Source organism: Schistocerca cancellata, chromosome 3 (genome assembly GCF_023864275.1).
Source record: "Schistocerca cancellata isolate TAMUIC-IGC-003103 chromosome 3, iqSchCanc2.1, whole genome shotgun sequence".
Lineage (NCBI taxonomy): Eukaryota > Metazoa > Arthropoda > Insecta > Orthoptera > Acrididae > Schistocerca > Schistocerca cancellata.
The window spans coordinates 147364993-147382928 of record NC_064628.1 but is presented as its reverse complement, the minus strand read 5'-3'; positions in this window follow the sequence as shown (position 1 = coordinate 147382928).

Here is a 17936-nt window from a genome sequence, read left to right as displayed (position 1 = left end):
TATTACGGTAGGAGTGCGAAACTTTATTTGATTGGTTCTCGAGATGGAATGCGCCGAGGCCTGCTTTTGTTTATGTCCCCATTCTATGTAGGAACTGACTGGCAGTCAAGGGCAAGTGAACTGCAGAATAATGTGAGCGTTGTTGTTCATATGCGGGACATACAGCATTACTCTGAAAAGTTTTGAGACTGGTATGATAAAAAATGAAGAAACGTTAAGACTGCAGTTTCAGTGCTTCAGATGTTATGCATAGCTTCGGCTACCACCATAACAACTGGTCTGAAATTTTTGGATAGGCTGAGTAGGACGTACTCTCACAGTTTCTGAAAGATAACTCTCGCATTTCAAATTATCAGTGAGAGCTGTGTAGCTGATACGACGTTGGCGGCCGTTGTCTGTAGTTTGAAACTGTTTCATAGGGCTATGGCAAACAAACAAAGAGTCAAAGAGAGGCGGGGAATTTCTCCGATTTTACACTACAAATGTACCCATGTTCAAATGGTTCAAATGGCTCTGAGCACTATGGGATTTAACATCTGAGGTCATCAGTCCCCTAGAACTTAGAAGTACTTAAACCTAACGACATCACACACACACATGACCGAGGCAGGATTCGAACCTGCGACCGTAGCGGTAGCACGGTTCCAGACTGTAGCGCCTAGAACCGCTCGGCCACCCGGGCCGGCAAACATATCCATGTAGTAAGCGTATTTTTAATATTACAGTAAATGGTTCCCTGCACACAGAAAGTATTAATTTTGAATGCCTCTTGCTGCTGAAGTCTACGCTATTACATTTTAGTAAACTTAGAAGTACTTAAACCTAACGACATCACACACATCCATGCCCGAGGCAGGATTCGAACCTGCGACTGTAGCGGTAGCACGGTTCCAGACTGTAGCGCCTAGAACCGCTCGGCCACCCGGGCCGGCAAACATATCCATGTAGTAAGCGTATTTTTAATATTACAGTAAATGGTTCTCTGCACACAGAAAGTATTAATTTTGAATGCCTCTTACTGCTGAAGTCTACGCTATTACATTTTAGTAAACTGACCAAAGAAGTTTCGCACGAAGTTGTCACATTCTCGCTGGCCGGAGTGGCCGAGCGGCTCTAGGCGCTTCAGTCTGGAACTGCGCGACCGCTACGGTCTCAGGTTCGAATCCTGCCTCGGGCATGGATGTGTGTGATGTCCTTAGGTTAGTTAGGTTTAAGTAGTTCTAAGTTCTAGGGGACTGATGACCTCAGCAGTTAAGCCCCATAGTGCTCAGAGCCATTTGAACCATTTGTCACTTTCTCGCAGTCTCAGTGTTCCCGACTCTCAAATAACCTCCCACAGTATATTAGAGAACTGAGTAACATATCCAGTATCAGAAGACATTAATTGACATATCTGCTAAGACAAAAATACTGATTACAATTGTCCCTGTGCACACTCTTTACTCTTGTACATCCTTCTTTCCAACCATATGTTCCACATTTCTCAGTATTCATAGCTGGTACAGTTTCCTGTCCTCAGAATTCATTTTGTTTCCGCCTTTATCATTATTGTTATTATCATCAGTATTATTTTTATTATTACTGTAATTATTATCACTTCTAGTAATCGCAGCAGCAGTAGTGCAGGTACTGCCGTTACTAACTTAAGTAGTTCATAGTTAGTATTACTTATTCACATTGTTACTATAGACACTGAAATCATTTTAATACTATTTGTCATATTAAAATTATCATTTCTCAGGTAAATGCGTTGTAAAAGACGTACTGTATGTGTGAAATCCTGGTCCGATGTAAGAGGGGGCGTGATGGCCCTATTGAGGTCAGGTTATAACAAATATAAAAACTATAAAGTAGGTTTCCCATCACTTATAAGTGCTACTCTTCTGCTTGTGTGCATACTCTAACATTCCCAACGTTTTTGGAATTTACACGAAGTATTAACAGAGTACGAATGGAATATTGACATGCTATTTGTACTGTTTGTTTCAGCCGAGAAGGTGGTTCTTGTATTCCTTCCTGCAAAGGTGAATCAAGTTTCTTCACCATCACGATATAAAAACAATTGGAGAATCATATCCATATAAAACAGAAACCTCAAATCACTCTCGATAGTGATACGTCCAACAACCGCACACGTTAGTAATCTGAAAATCTGAACCATCGTCGCCGCCACACGATTCTATGGCGGGCAACAGGAGAATGTCAAACCCTGTACCCATCGACGAAGAGAACCCGACTCAATACATCTATTTTCCATTCCAGGTGTTCCCTTGTCCATTTTCTTCTCGCTAAACGGTGCTGTGTGTGTGTGTGTGTGTGTGTGTGTGTGTGTGTATTTAGGGGCGGATGTTGGATTGAAGTCGCAGATCGTCAGTTGGTGTTGTTGGCCCCAGACAAATAGTGCAAGGCAGATATTCTAATCTCTAGGCTCCAATATCGGCAGGTGAGTATTCAAACGACTAGGTTGTGGTGCATGCCATTCCAACAGGAAACGTATCGCGCAGACAGCTCTTCTGGTCCTAAATAAACAGTGGAAGTATGTCCTAAACTTGAAATAAACCTTGGGTTTATGTTCACAGATTTAACAATGTACGTAAGTCCTATTGTCCCAGTCATGATTCCATAGAAAATGCAGAACCATTTTTGCCTCCAAAATTTACTTCCAAAACTCACCTCTTAATGTAGAGTGGTTACTTGCGGTCAGTAGAGCGCTGATAAAAAAGTCTCCGATCGTAAGAAACTCAAAAAAAAATGGTTCAAATGGCTCTGAGCACTATGGGACTCAACTGCTGTGGTCATAAGTCCCCTAGAACTTAGAACTACTTAAACCTAACTAACCTAAGGACAGCACACAACACCCAGCCATCACGAGGCAGAGAAAATCCCTGACCCCGCCGGGAATCGAACCCGGGAACCCGGGCGTGGGAAGCGAGAACGCTACCGCACGACCACGAGATGCGGGCGTAAGAAACTCTAATTATGTAACATGTAGTATGAGGAAGTTCGCCGCAGGATCGTGTAGGAGAGGAATACATGAAAATACTACTTACACAAGTAAAAGATGATAAGTTCTCCGCAGAATCGTGTAGGAGAGGAATACATGAAAGTACTAATTACACAATGAAAAGATAAGTTCGCCGCAGAATCGTGTAGGAGAGGAATTCATGAAAATACTAATTACACAAGGAAAAGATGATAAGTTCGCCGCAGAATCGTGTAGGAGAGGAATACATGCAAATACTAATTACACAAGGAAAAGGTGATACAACTTGTGTTAGGATATAGAGAACAACTTACTTCCTTGGCACTAGAGAGAGTCATAGAGACCAATGTTGGTAGGGGAGTATGGTAGGAGCATATTACATGCAACAAATAATACAAGATTTAGCGTAGGAGCTATTCTGAGCAGGGATGGAATTTATCCTGAGCTGCATCGAACCAGTTGGAAGACTGCTGACACAGATAAGGAAAATAGGGTAAGATTCGGTGATGAAAACAAGTGAAGCAGCCAAAAGGGTAGTAGGAAATGAAATGAAACTTCACAAGTCGAAGGGGTATGTTACAACATTTCACTGATTACAGAATAGAATTGTTTGTGGAAAGAACCTGGCAATATGAGCGACAGTGTAACGTTGATCTGTCTCTGACCTAGAAGCGTGCTCTGATTCAGTTGGGAAAGGCATCATAAGGTCATTGTATCTTCTCTGGAAGCTAGATCGTCCGCAACAGTTGTAAATAATCCTTGATATCCAGGATATTGGCACTGGGGCGGAGTTGAAGTGTGAGCTGTCGCGCGTGTGTTCTATTGGCGACAGATATGAGGATCCTGCTGGCCATGGGAGTATCTCAGTGTCACGACGTCACGTCATGCAAAGAGCATTGTCCTGCTCTTACAAGAGACGTAACACAAGAAGACACAGGAGGTCAGTGAATGTCGTTGTGACGTCAGAGCTACCTTAATCACCACCACCCTTGACCTCATGTTATACCCGTCGGCTAACCACACCATGACCCGAGCAGTAGTACTGTTGTGCGTCCCCAAAACATTGGAAGAAACTGTCACATGCCATGATCGCCGACGGTGATCAACCGGGCTGATTCAGAACCGCAATTCATCGGTGAACACAATGCGACGCCATTCATCAGCAGCTTATGCTTTCCAGTCACGATACCAATTCAAATTCAGCGATGTGTATTATGTTTAACGTCCAGCCGACAACGATATCATTAGAGACGGAGAAAAGGCTCGAATGAAGCAAGGATGTGGAAGGAAATACGGCCGTGCCTTTTCAAAGGAACCATTCTGGCATTTACCTCAAGTGATTTAGTGAAATGACGGAAAAGTTATATCAGTCTGGCCGGACGCGAATTTGAACTGTCATCCTCCCGAGAAAATTGCGTTATGGTTTTAGTGGCAGCCAAACGGATCTGACGGTAATTTCCTAATCGGGTTGCTGCTAGTCTCCAACCAATGGTGGAAGATGACAAGAATGTTGCAGCGAATCGATTACCAGTTCTAGGATGGCAGGCGTTACGATGTGATTGGTGCACAATGTGGCGATTCACCCTTGTGACGGTCAGACGAGTATGCCTAACCTCACGTTCCCATGTTGTCTATCATCGGATTACTGCCACAACTGAATGCTGTACAAATCTGGACATAGCACGCTTCGACCAGTAGGCCATGCGAAGATCAACAATGAAACCCCTTCATTCTCAGTAATGAGTGCTGTCAACGAGGGATGTCAAAGTGATTCCACATTTTTAAATTTCCAGAAGACTTTTGAACTGTTCATCATAAGCGACTTCGAATCACATTGGATGTCTATGGAGTATCGTCTCAGTTGTGCGGCTGGGTTCTTACCGTCTTGTAAAGTCATCAGATGATGACAAGCAATTGAAAAATGATTTAGGCAAAAAGCGAAAAGCGGAAATTGACACTAAATAATTAAGAGTGAGAAGTCATCCAACTGATTACTGGAAGGAATCCGCTAAATTTCGGTTACATGATAAATCATACAAATCTAAAACCTGTAAATTCAACTAGACATTTAGGGTTTACTATTGCCCCCCATGAACCATGGACCTTGCCGTTGGTGGGGAGGCTTGCGCACCTCAGCGATACGGATGGCCGGACAGTAAGTACAAACACAATGGAGGGGTATCTGTTGAGAGGCCAGACAAACATTTGGTTCCTGAAGAGGGGCAGCAGCCTTCTCAGTAGTTTCAAGGGCAACAGTCTAGATGATTTACTGATCTGGCCCTGTAACACTAACCAAAACGGTCTTGCTGTTTTGGTACTGCGAACGGTTGAAAGCAAGGGGAAACTACAGCCGCAATTTTTCCCGAGGGCATGCAGCTTTACTGTATGGCTAAATGATGATGGCATCCTCTTGGGTAAAATATTCCGGAAGTAAAATAGACCCCCATTCGGATCTCCGGGTGGGGACTACTCAAGAGGACGTCGTTATCAGGAGAAAGAAAACTGGCGTTCTACGGATCGGAGCGTGGAATGTCAGATCCCTTAATCAGGCAGGTGGGTTAGAAAATTTAAAAAGGGAAATGGATATATTAAAAATTAGATATAGTGGGAATTAGTGAATTTCTGTGGCAGGAGGAACAAGACTTTTGGTCAGGCGAATACAGGGTTATAAATACAAAATGAAATAGGGGTAATGCAGGAATAGGTTTAATAATGAATACAAAATAGGAGTGCGGGTAAGCTACTACAAAAAGCATAGTGAACGCGTCATTGTGGCCAAGATAGACACGAAGCCCACACCTACTTCAGTAGTACAAGTTTATATGCCAACTAGCTCTGCAGATGATGAAGAAATTGATGAAATGTATGATGAGATAAAACAAATTATTCAGGCAGTAAAGCGAGACGAAAATTTAATAGTCATGGGTGACTGGAATTCAAGAGTAGGAAAAGGGAGAGAAGTAAACACAGTAGGTGAATATAGATTGGGAGTAAGAAATGAAAGAGGAAGCCGTCTGGTAGAATTTTGCACAGAGCATAACTTAATCTTAGCTAACGCTTTGTTCAAGAATCATAAAATAAGTTTGTACACATGAAAAACTCCTGGAGATACTAGAAGGTATCAGATAGATTATATAATGGTAAGACAGAGATTTAGGAACCAGGTTTTAAATTGTAAGACATTTCCAAGGGCAGATGTGGACTCTGACCACAATCTATTGGTTATGAACTGTAGATTAAAACTGAAGAAACTGTAAAAAGGTGGGAATTTAAGGAGATAGGACCTGGATAAACTGACTAAACCAGAGGTTGTACAGAGTTTGAGGGAGAGCATAAGGGAACAATTGATAAGAATGTGGGAAAGAAATACAGTAGAAGAAGAATGGGTAGATTTGAGGGATGAAGTAGTGAAGGCAGCAGAGGATCAAGTGGGTAAAAAGACGAGGGCTAGTAGAAATCCTTGGGTAACAGAATAAATCTTGAATTTAACTGATGAAAGGAGAAAATATAAAAATGCAGTAAATGAAGCAGGCAAAAAGGAATACAAACGTCTCAAAAACGATATTGACAGTAAGTGGAAAATGGCTAAGCAGCCATGGCTAGAGGACAAATGTAAGGACGTAGAGGCTTATCTCACTAGGGGTAAGATAGATACTGCCTACAGGAAAATTAAAGAGGCCTTTGGAGAAAATAGAACCACTTGTATGAATATGAAGAGCTCAGATGGAAACCCAGTTCTAAGCAAAGAAGGGGAAATCAGAAAGGTGGAATGAGTATATACAGGGTCTATACAAGGGCGATATACTTGAGGACAATATTATGGAAATAGAAGAGGATGTAGATGAAGATGAAATGGGAGATACGATACTGCGTGAAGAGTTTGACAGAGCACTGAAGGGCCTGAGTCGAAACAAGGCCCCGGGAATAGACAACATTCCATTAGAACTACTGACGGCCTTGAGAGAGCCAGTGCTGACGAAACTCTACCATCTAGTGAGCAAGATGTATGAGACAGGCGAAATACCCTCAGACTTCAAGAAGAATATAATAATTCCAATCCCAAAGAAGGCAGATGTTGACAGATGTGCAAATTACCGAACTATCAGTTTAATAAGTCACAACTGCAAAATACTAACGCGAATTCCTTACAGACGAATGAAAAAACTGGTAGAATCCGACATCTGGGAAGATCATTTTGGATTCCGTAGCAATACTGGAACACGTGAGGCAATACTGACCCTACGACTTATGTTAGAAGCTAGATTAAGAAACGGTAAACCTACTTTTCTAGCATTTGTAGACTTAGAGAAAGCTTTTTGCAATGACGACTGGAATACTCTCTTTCAAATTCTAAAGGTGGCAGGGGTAAAATACAGGGAACGAAAGGCTATTTACAATTTGTACAGAAACCAGATAGCAGTTATAAGAGTCGAGGGGTATGAGAGGGAAGCAGCGGTTGGGAAGGGTGTTAGACTGCTTCGTAGCCTCTCCCCGATGTTATTCAATCTGTATATTGAGCAAGCAGTAAAGGAAACAAAATAAAAATTCGGAGTAGGTATTAAAATCCATGGAGAAGAAATAAAAACCTTGAGGTTCGTCGATGACATTGTAATTCTGTCAGAGACAGAAGAGGACTTGGAAGAGCAGTTGAACGGACTGGACCGTGTCTTGAAAGGAGGATATTAGTTGAACATCCCCAAAAGCAAAACGAGGGTAATGGAATGTAGACGAGTTAACTCGGGTGATGCTGAGGGGTTTACATTTGGAAAAGAGACACTTAAAGTAGTAAAGGGGTTTTGCTATTGGGGGAGCAAAATAACTGATGATGCTCGAAGTAGAGAGGATATAAAATGTAGACTGGCAGTGGGAAGGAAAGCATTTCTGAAGAAGAGAGATTTCTTAACATCTAGTATAGATTAAGCGTCAGGAAGTCGTTTCTGAAAGTATTAGTATGGAGTGTAGCCATGTATGGAAGTGAAACATGGACGACAAATAGTTTGGACAAGAAGAGAATAGAAGCTTTCGAAATGTGGTGCTACAGAAGAATGCTGAAGATTAAATCGGTAGATCACATAACTAATGAGGAGGTACTGAATAGAATTAGGGAGAAGAGGAGTTTGTGACACAACTCGGCAAGAAGAAGGGACTGGTTGGTAGGAAATGTTCTGAGGCATCAAGGGATCACAAATTTTGCATTGGAGGCTGCGTTAATGGTAAAAATCGTAGAGGAAGAGATGAATACACTAACCAGATTCAGAAGGATGTAGGTCGCAGTAAGTACTGGGAGATGAAGAAGCTTGCACAGGATAGAGTAGCATGGAGAGCGGCATCAAACCAGTCTCAGGACTGAAGACCACAACAAAAACATTGCGAATAACCTGAACTGGAAAAATCACGTAGATTATGTTGTGGGGAAAAAAAACAAAGATTGCGATTTATTGGGAAACACTTACAAAGTTCAACATCTCTAGTAAAAAGACTACTTACACTAAATTGCCCATCCCCTTCTTTAGTAGTGCTGTGCGGTGTGGTATCCACATCACATACGATTGACTGAGATCATCGAAAAAGTTTAAAGAAGTGTAGCTAGCTTTCTATTATCGGGAAGTAGGGGAGAAAGTGTCAAACAGATAATACACGAATTTGAGGTGGTAGCCATTAAAACAAAGGCGGTTTTTGTTGCAGCATTATGTTCTCAGGAAATTTCAGTCACCAATTTTCTCCTCAGAATGTTAATATGGTTTGTTGGCGTCCACCTACATAGGGAAATGTGGTCATCATAATAAAAGAAATAAGAGAAATCAGAGCTCCGACAGAAAGATTTAAGTGTTCCTTTTTCCCGCAGGCTGTTAGAAAGCGGAATGCTAGAGAAACAGAGTGAAAGTGGTTCAATGAATCTTCTGCGAGGCATTTACGAGGGCTGTTCAGAAAGTAAGCTCCGATTGATCGCGAAATGGAAACGACTATGATAATCCGATAAAGCCTTGCACAGATGTGTTGGGCAGTGTCTCTAGTATGACCCTAGATAGCATCACGTCACTCCTCTCATTTCTGAGCTCACAGTGATCGCGTAAAGTTGTCTAGAGAATAGTGTCTCCCGCCAAGTACGAGGACCTGGTGAGAAATTTCGCCTGAAGCTATACAGCCAACATTACATAACTGTCGTGCAGTTTCTTCTACAAGGCAATATTCTCAGCCGCATTCAGAAGGGGCAATGAAGATGCTCCTGCATCGTTTTCAATTGGAAATGTTTGACTACCCACAATACAGCCCGTAATTGACTCCCCCTGCGTTTCATTTCTGCTCACATGAACCGCTGGCTATGAAGACAACATTTTGGCACAGAAAACGAGCTGTAGGCCAGCGTAGAGAATTGGCTGAAAGCACTGGCGGCTGTCTTTTATGATGAGGGTATTGGAAAGTTGGTACAACGCTACGACAAATGTCTTAGTCAGAACGGCAACTACGTAGAGAAGTAGCTGGATGGTGTAGCTAACTGTTAAAAATAAAACATTTCTAATTTTCACTGTGGTTCCCATTTCGCGATCAATCGGAGCTTACTTTCTGAACAGCCCTCGTAACTGTAAATTGCAGAGTAATCTTGTAGCTGTAAATATCATATACATCTACATGTAGATGTAGATGTATATGATAACGGTGTCCGACACGAGTACGCAGGATCCCGTGTCCTTCACAGTTATCACTCATCAAATGGTTCAAATGGCTCTGAGCACTATGGGACTCAACTGCTGAGGTCATTAGTCCCCTAGAACTTAGAACTAGTTAAACCTAACTAGCCTAAGGACATTACACACATCCATGCCCGAGGCAGGATTCGAACCTGCGACCGTAGCGATCTCGCGGTTCCAGACTTCGGCCGGCTATCACTCATCATCTGACATCGTTATGTGCCCTACTACGCATGGTGAGAATAACAAACACGAGCAAAACTAATGCCCTCATTTCGCCGTCCTATTTGTTACAGAGTATAACGACACTAATCACTTGCATGCCTGCCGATGATGTGTACGTCTACAAAATTACGTTGAGGTCCGATCCTGATTTCGTGTGCTTCGCTTTTCTTTGTCAGGCAGTGTGTATACATCAAACGATTTATTCATTAGCTGACATTTTTTACCTGACGGGAGGTCAGATGGTTTTAGCTACCCAAACAGTGATTCAACCATCCGCAATTTTAAGTTCATATCTTGGAGGATACTTTACCACAGGTATGCGCCTAGCTTTTCGGCAACCCGTCGACCAATAACGTTTAATTAGTTGCACACTGCAAGGCGTATCTGCTACAGAATTCCAAGCTTATGAAGCGAAGCTTGTAGGTTTTACTCTATCTGTTCTGCCATCTCACAAAATAGTGCAAGCTCGTCATAATATTATCTGACCTACCAGTCAAATCAATAAACGTAATTCAGCCGCTTAGATAATGTCAAAACACATTAGATTCGTCGCATGTAATATGATCGTGAAATGAACATTTTGGGGACCTGTAGATCATTACAGGCATGGTTAGTGTCATAAAGGAGAGAGTATAAGGTTTTTAAAAACACTATGTTAATAGTTTTTTTTCCATCGGATGTTCAAGAACTTTTTTATCACACATTTCCGTTTAAACACACCAGGGATATTCGGAAAGTAAGATCCGATCTGCAGCGAACTGGACACCACCGTAAAATCAAAATTATTTTATTTGAAACAGTTAGTTACAACTTCCAGCTATTTATCTACATAGTCGCCGCTCCGACTTTATCTACAAGTCATAGCTTTGTACCAACTTTCAAATACCCTCGTAATAGAGGGCAGCCGCCAATTCTCTACGCTGGCCTGAGGTTCTATGTCTGTGCCTAAGAGTTATCATAGCCAGCGATTCATAACTGACATGAAACTCAGAGGGAGCCTATTACAACCAGTACTGTGGATGATCAAACAGTTCCCATCAAACACGCTACAGGAGAATCTTCATTGCTAGTGCAGAATGCGGTAGAGAATTGTTTTGAGAAAGGAAATATATGACAGGAAATATATGAAAGGAAATATATGACAGACGAAACTTCTTACCAGGCCTCGTTTTAGTGTGAGAGACTATTTTCTAGGCATCTTTACGTGCCTATTGTGCACTGAGAACTGTAAAGAGTGACGAGACGCGATCGATGCGCATACTAGAGACACTGCCAAACACATCTGCGCAATTCTTCGTCGGATGTTCGTAGTATTTCCATTTCACGACTGATCGGAACTTACTTTCCGAATAGCCCTCGTATTCAAACGTAACTAGCAGAAACAATTCGTGAGATACTAGGGGCACTTTGTCACAGTTACTTTCGATCGCCAGTCTCCCTACTGGTTAGACGTAGCCCGCCACGCCTTCCTCTCATCTTCCAACCTCTTAATCTTAGAATATCACTTACTACCAACATATCAAACTATTTTGTCGAGCCGGCCGGTGTGGCGGAGCGGTTCTAGCCCCTTCAGTCTGGAACCGCGCCGCTGCTACGGTCGCAGTTTCGAATCCGGCCTCGGGCATGGATGTGTGTGATGTCCTTAGGTTAGTTAGGTTTAAGTAGTTCTAAGTTCTAGGGGACTGATGACCTCAGAAGTTAAGTCCCAAAGTGCTCAGAGCCAATTATTTTTTTTTATTTTGCGATATGGTCGAATCAGTCTTGCCCTCTACACTTCCCTCAGTTAGCATGGAAATTATTCTTTGATGTTTCAACGCATGTCATCTTAGCCTGTTTCTTCTCCTTATCGATGTTTTCCTCTTGTTCTTTTACGCGCCGATTGCATGGAGAATCTCTCAACACTCCACCTAATTTTAACACTCCCCGAAAGCAACACGTAGCGAACGTTTCCGAGCATTTCTTTTCCGGATATTACCAACTCCATGACTAACAACAGTACAACGCTCGGTTCCAAACGTACAATTTCACAAATTTATTTCTCAAGTTTTGGCCTACGTTTGGCACTAGTAGTTTTCTTTCAGCTTGGTAGCATGGAAAGCTATGGCAGTCAGATGATTAAATTCTCCTTCCTTCGTCCGTCATGATTAATTTTGATGAAAGTCAGAAAGATACTCATGGTATTCATTTGTTGCAAAGTTCATAAGGGTATTTCCAAGTACCCTTCAACAGTCGTAGGCGGAACTTTATAACCCTCGTCCATTTGTATAGAAAATGTTGGGATTTATGTGACGTATAGCAACCCTAATGGGGTTGCATTCTCCGCCAATGCTTCACACGAAATTAGAGTTATGCATCTCTACTATTATGTAATGAGAAATTCCAGTTCTAATGCACCCTAAAAATACAGTATGAGAACACCCTTAACTGTTTTATGAGAAATAAAACCAACCAGTTTTCTTCAGCATAATGATTAATCTTACCATGTCTTACCAACACACAAATTGCGTTGCGTTGTTATTTATTTCATGCTGTTGACTTAAGAATTGGTAAGATTAATCATTATGCTGTGTGTGTGTGTATTCCCTTTTCTCGTAGAGGATGGTAAAGCGTAGAAGACTGATTCGACTTCCTGTGACTGGTCCGAATATTTCCAAACTCCACTGCCAAATGGCTAGAAAGACAGTCTACTGGGCTTCGTGAAGGCAGATGAGTAGCTCATTGAATCAAGAAGTAGAGGTTGGCTGGTAAGCTACCGACGTACACGTCAACCTACGCTGCCGGAAAAAAAATGGGGAGCTCTCAAGGACTGTGTTCAGTGGCGCGAGGGTGCAGTATGTGCATATTGAGGGCTTGTAGTTTTAGTGATTCATTTGACACAGTCATAGGCGATCGTGTGAGGATCAGGGCTTTTGTCCGTGCGCCCTTTGTTGTGACTTAGCAGGCAATAACTTTTCTTAGTTTAGAGGTAAACATTGCAACATTCATTCTAGGGTAGAACCATTCTCCTCCGACGAGTACGCACTCCTGTTGGACAGATCCAACCTGTCAGACTTGGTCGCACTGTGGGACTGCGAGAATCTGCACGTGTGTCGCTGCTTACAGCAGTGATCTGTGGAATATTCCCACACCAGTAGACCGGGTTCTGGACGTCCGTGTAGTAGACGCTCTTCGAAATCGACGCACTCTGAGAGCAGCGGTGGCCGACCGAAGACTATGCAGGTAAGGAATTAGGGCACCTGCTGTCTCACCCAGGACCATAGGGAACTCTATGCTTGCAGCACGTGAGATCACGTGCGTCTCTGTGTGGACTAACACTGACACCACAACACTCACAAGCAGGGCTACTCTGGCGTCCTGAAAGAATTGACTGGGCTGTAGAAAGGGGCTCTGTTCTCTTCAGTGGTGACAGCAGGTTCTTTCTGGATGACAGTAGTGAGTATAGCGGTATATGGTGCAGATCCAGTGAGTGGCCTATTTCCGCAGTGCATTCCACCGCGACAAATAGGTCCAGCTCGGGCTTTATGGTGTGTGGAGGCCATTAACTTCAACGAGACCAGATCTGGATTTCTGCAGGTCGGATAAACAGATACTTTGAGCCTACACGAGATTTGATCCACTTTCTCACTGGCCATAGACCCTATCCGACATATTTATGTCGATTTGGGAAGAGGGCTACACCAGCGTGAGACTTCATCTCAGTTGGAATCCGCCACGTGCAGGATTAGGGGGAATAGGCGTCAACACCACCGATTGTGACACACACCCGATAAGACGTAGGATAAGTTAGTTTGTAGGACTTAGTTATAGGAAGTTATGATAGGAACTGCAGCGAATTTAACATCGAGGCCTGCCCAGTGCCAGGGGCATGCTCTTCGGGATTAGCTCGAAGAGCAAGGCAGATCAAGTAGGTTTATATCTTCTCACTGGCACACATGTGACGCTGCAGAATACATACAAATTAAAGTAGTTATGGGAATTAGGTATAAACAGTAGATGTTAGATATTAAATGCCCATTGTTGTTAATAACTGTAGCACACTTATTAAAACTAAAACTAGCTGCAAACTTAATATAAATGTATAACTGTTATGACCCACTAATGTATTAGGGAAGTGGGTTAACTTGTATAATTACAATGGTTTTGCTAATAAAGATTTTTTTAAAAAAAACAGTGTACGCTACATTGCACAAGCTGTTATCACCTTGCTACTTGCATTTATTCGACATGAAAATGATGTGCTTTTTCAGCAGCACAGTTAACGTCCACATGCGGCTGATGTGACACGCGGTGCTCTTCAGGTGCACAACAGCTGCTCTGGCCAGCAAGATCACCAAATCTCGCGCCAGTTGTTCACGTAAGAAACATGGTGAAGCGGATAAGTACTCATTCACCAGATCCAGCAGTGCTGTTCACGAACAGCAACAAAAAGAGCGAGATGCTTGCGATAATCTACCACAGGATGCTACTTGACACGTTTGTCATTATTTACATGCTTGACTACACGTCTGCCTTGCCACCAGAGGGGGAAGGGGGCGGCGTATACCGTGTTGTGTTGGTACTACTATTTGAATGCCATTTACTGTGACATTAGTGTACAATTTGGTCTGAATTTATTATATACTCCTTCAATGATGAGCTAAATGCCACATCACTCGTCAACGTTGACGCTGTGGGTGCTGCATTTCTTTTTCGTCACTGCAGAACGATATAATGCAATGTGATACACATTTGACTGAATACGCTGGTAACGGAAGGGAACTAATAATAAAAGAGAAACAAAACAGATTCCTTGAAGGGTTTTTCTGCCGTCTGGTCGAAATTTAGAAAGATATCTTTGCATGTATTAATAAATGCAATGTCTGGGAATTTGACGGTTTTTGAGTCATTTTTATACCCCGCGGGCTGAACGATATCTAAAGGAAAAGCAATTAGGGGATTGAAGAATATTCGTAGATTACACACTGTATTATTGTTCTTGAAGTCTTCTAAACAGCTTGTTAGTAGGTCTACAGAAACTTTCAATGTTCCTTTAGCCGACTAACCGTTAAAAAACTATGTCTATTCGCGACGCTCTCGTTTATATACCGCCGATGCTCCCTTGCTGTTTGACGTGATGTGCGTCCGATACCCATCATCAGAATTCAAATACGTACCGAAAAAGTGCTTTGTATGTAATCCCTTTTGCAAACAAACTACAATTTTACAATATTACACCAATGAACTCTAGCCTACCGTATGCTACACCTAAAACTGCTTCCTGCCTGTCAGACAAATTTTGATCCAGTTGCGGAAGTTCAATTGGAATACATTTTCCGTAGCAGGCATCGATGCGGAACATCTGTGGCACATACTATGTCACTTTTGAAAAGCGTGAGTTGAGATTAGGATGATGTTTTCGGAATCTATGCTGATTTACCCCTTGAAAGGAGATTAGTTCGTGGCAGATCATAATGCTTGAACTCACTGTATGCCGTATAACTTAATTATAAAGTCACGTGAGTGACTTCTATCGCTTGTTGGTGGACCAGTTCTACTTTCTGTGCTTTGAGAAGTGTCTGACCTAGGCTCTCCTGCAGTCATGGGTAACAAATCTCTGTTCAAAGATCTGCGGTAAATTCCGATCGAGTGGAACGAAGTACATTGAAGAAGCATTTTAGAACTTAGGCAGTATCATGCACTGGGTTCATTCTGAGTTTTAGTGATTGCAGCTAGGTTCAAGAGCAGAAACACTTATAAATATGACACTCATCTTAGTATCAGTACACTTATTTAATGATGCCAATGATCTTGAATTTCCTGTGTGAATGAGAATATGAACACAGAACTCAGTTTTTTCATTTATTATTTAATTACTTATTTCAATTCCGGTTTCGTCGACAAGTGTCTGGATAGTGGTTTTTTGGTCTTAATGTGCGAGCAACATTTCTTGCGTTTGGGACAGGTCCTCTCATAGCATTTCGTTGCGGTACCTATTGAGAGCTTAAACGATTAATCTTACGGTATCGAAGCACATTTGAATTAATGCGTGGGTGTATGAGGATATACGTTTTGTTCCGTGCCTTTTGTGCAATAGGCTGTGTATCTAAGAAGTTTCCCGATACTGTCTGTCTGTCAGAGTGGACCTGTACCATCTTTAGTTATTCTCCTATGAAGATATCTACCCATACCTTAGTTGTCTATTGAAATTTCACAGTTCTTCCACATGGTCACCACCTGAATCAAATGATTCTAGCCCCCGTCTGAGAAACTAGATAACCTCACCTTTCATTAATCTTGTGGACTTATGTGCAAACTACACTCCTGGAAATTGAAATAAGAACACCGTGAATTCATTGTCCCAGGAAGGGGAAACTTTATTGACACATTCCTGGGGTCAGATACATCACATGATCACACTGACAGAACCACAGGCACATAGACACAGGCAACAGAGCATGCACAATGTCGGCACTAGTACAGTGTATATCCACCTTTCGCAGCAATGCAGGCTGCTATTCTCCCATGGAGACGATCGTAGAGATGCTGGATGTAGTCCTGTGGAACGGCTTGCCATGCCATTTCCACCTGGCGCCTCAGTTGGACCAGCGTTCGTGCTGGACGTGCAGACCGCGTGAGACGACGCTTCATCCAGTCCCAAACATGCTCAATGGGGGACAGATCCGGAGATCTTGCTGGCCAGGGTAGTTGACTTACACCTTCTAGAGGACGTTGGGTGACACGGGATACATGCGGACGTGCATTGTCCTGTTGGAACAGCAAGTTCCCTTGCCGGTCTAGGAATGGTAGAACGATGGGTTCGATGACGGTTTGGATGTACCGTGCACTATTCAGTGTCCCCTCGACGATCACCAGTGGTGTACGGCCAGTGTAGGAGATCGCTCCCCACACCATGATGCCGGGTGTTGGCCCTGTGTGCCTCGGTCGTATGCAGTCCTGATTGTGGCGCTCACCTGCACGGCGCCAAACACGCATACGACCATCATTGGCACCAAGGCAGAAGCGACTCTCATCGCTGAAGACGACACGTCTCCATTCGTCCCTCCATTCACGCCTGTCGCGACACCACTGGAGGCGGGCTGCACGATGTTGGGGCGTGAGCGGAAGACGGCCTAACGGTGTGCGGGACCGTAGCCCAGCTTCATGGAGACTGTTGCGAATGGTCCTCGCCGATACCCCAGGAGCAACAGTGTCCCTAATTTGCTGGGAAGTGGTGGTGCGGTCCCCTACGGCACTGCGTAGGATCCTACGGTCTTGGCGTGCATCCGTGCGTCGCTGCGGTCCGGTCCCAGGTCGACGGGCACGTGCACCTTCCGCCGACCACTGGCGACAACATCGATGTACTGTGGAGACCTCAAGACCCACGTGTTGAGCAATTCGGTGGTACGTCCACCCGGCCTCCCGCATGCCCACTATACGCCCTCGCTCAAAGTCCGTCAACTGCCATACGGTTCACGTCCACGCTGTCGCGGCATGCTACCAGTGTCAAAGACTAAGATGGAGCTCCGTATGCCACGGCAAACTGGCTGACACTGACGGCGGCGGTGCACAAATGCTGCGCAGCTAGCGCCATTCGACGGCCAACACCGCGGTTCCTGGTGTGTCCGCTGTGCCGTGCGTGCGATCATTGCTTGTACAGCCCTCTCGCAGTGTCCGGAGCAAGTATGGTGGGTCTGACACACCGGTGTCAATGTGTTCTTTTTTCCATTTCCAGGAGTGTAGTTCCTTTTACCTTTTTCCCACTTCTACAACTGTGTAGTGCTCTTTGACTCCACTATACACTAGGAAAAATGAGAAGCTTATGTGTAAAATATGCACAACAATTTCTCGAATGGGTCACTATGGACTGAACAGACAAAATACAGTTCCTTCGAGGCATATTTCTATGCAATGGATATCAGGAAACTGCCACTAAAAACGCTTGGAAAATAAAGGAATCTAAATGGGGCTAGCAACAACACAGACTCTTGTTGATCACAGAGACAGGCTGTATAAACAAAGTATTGCTGGTAATTACGTAATTAAATCAGATAAACAAAATA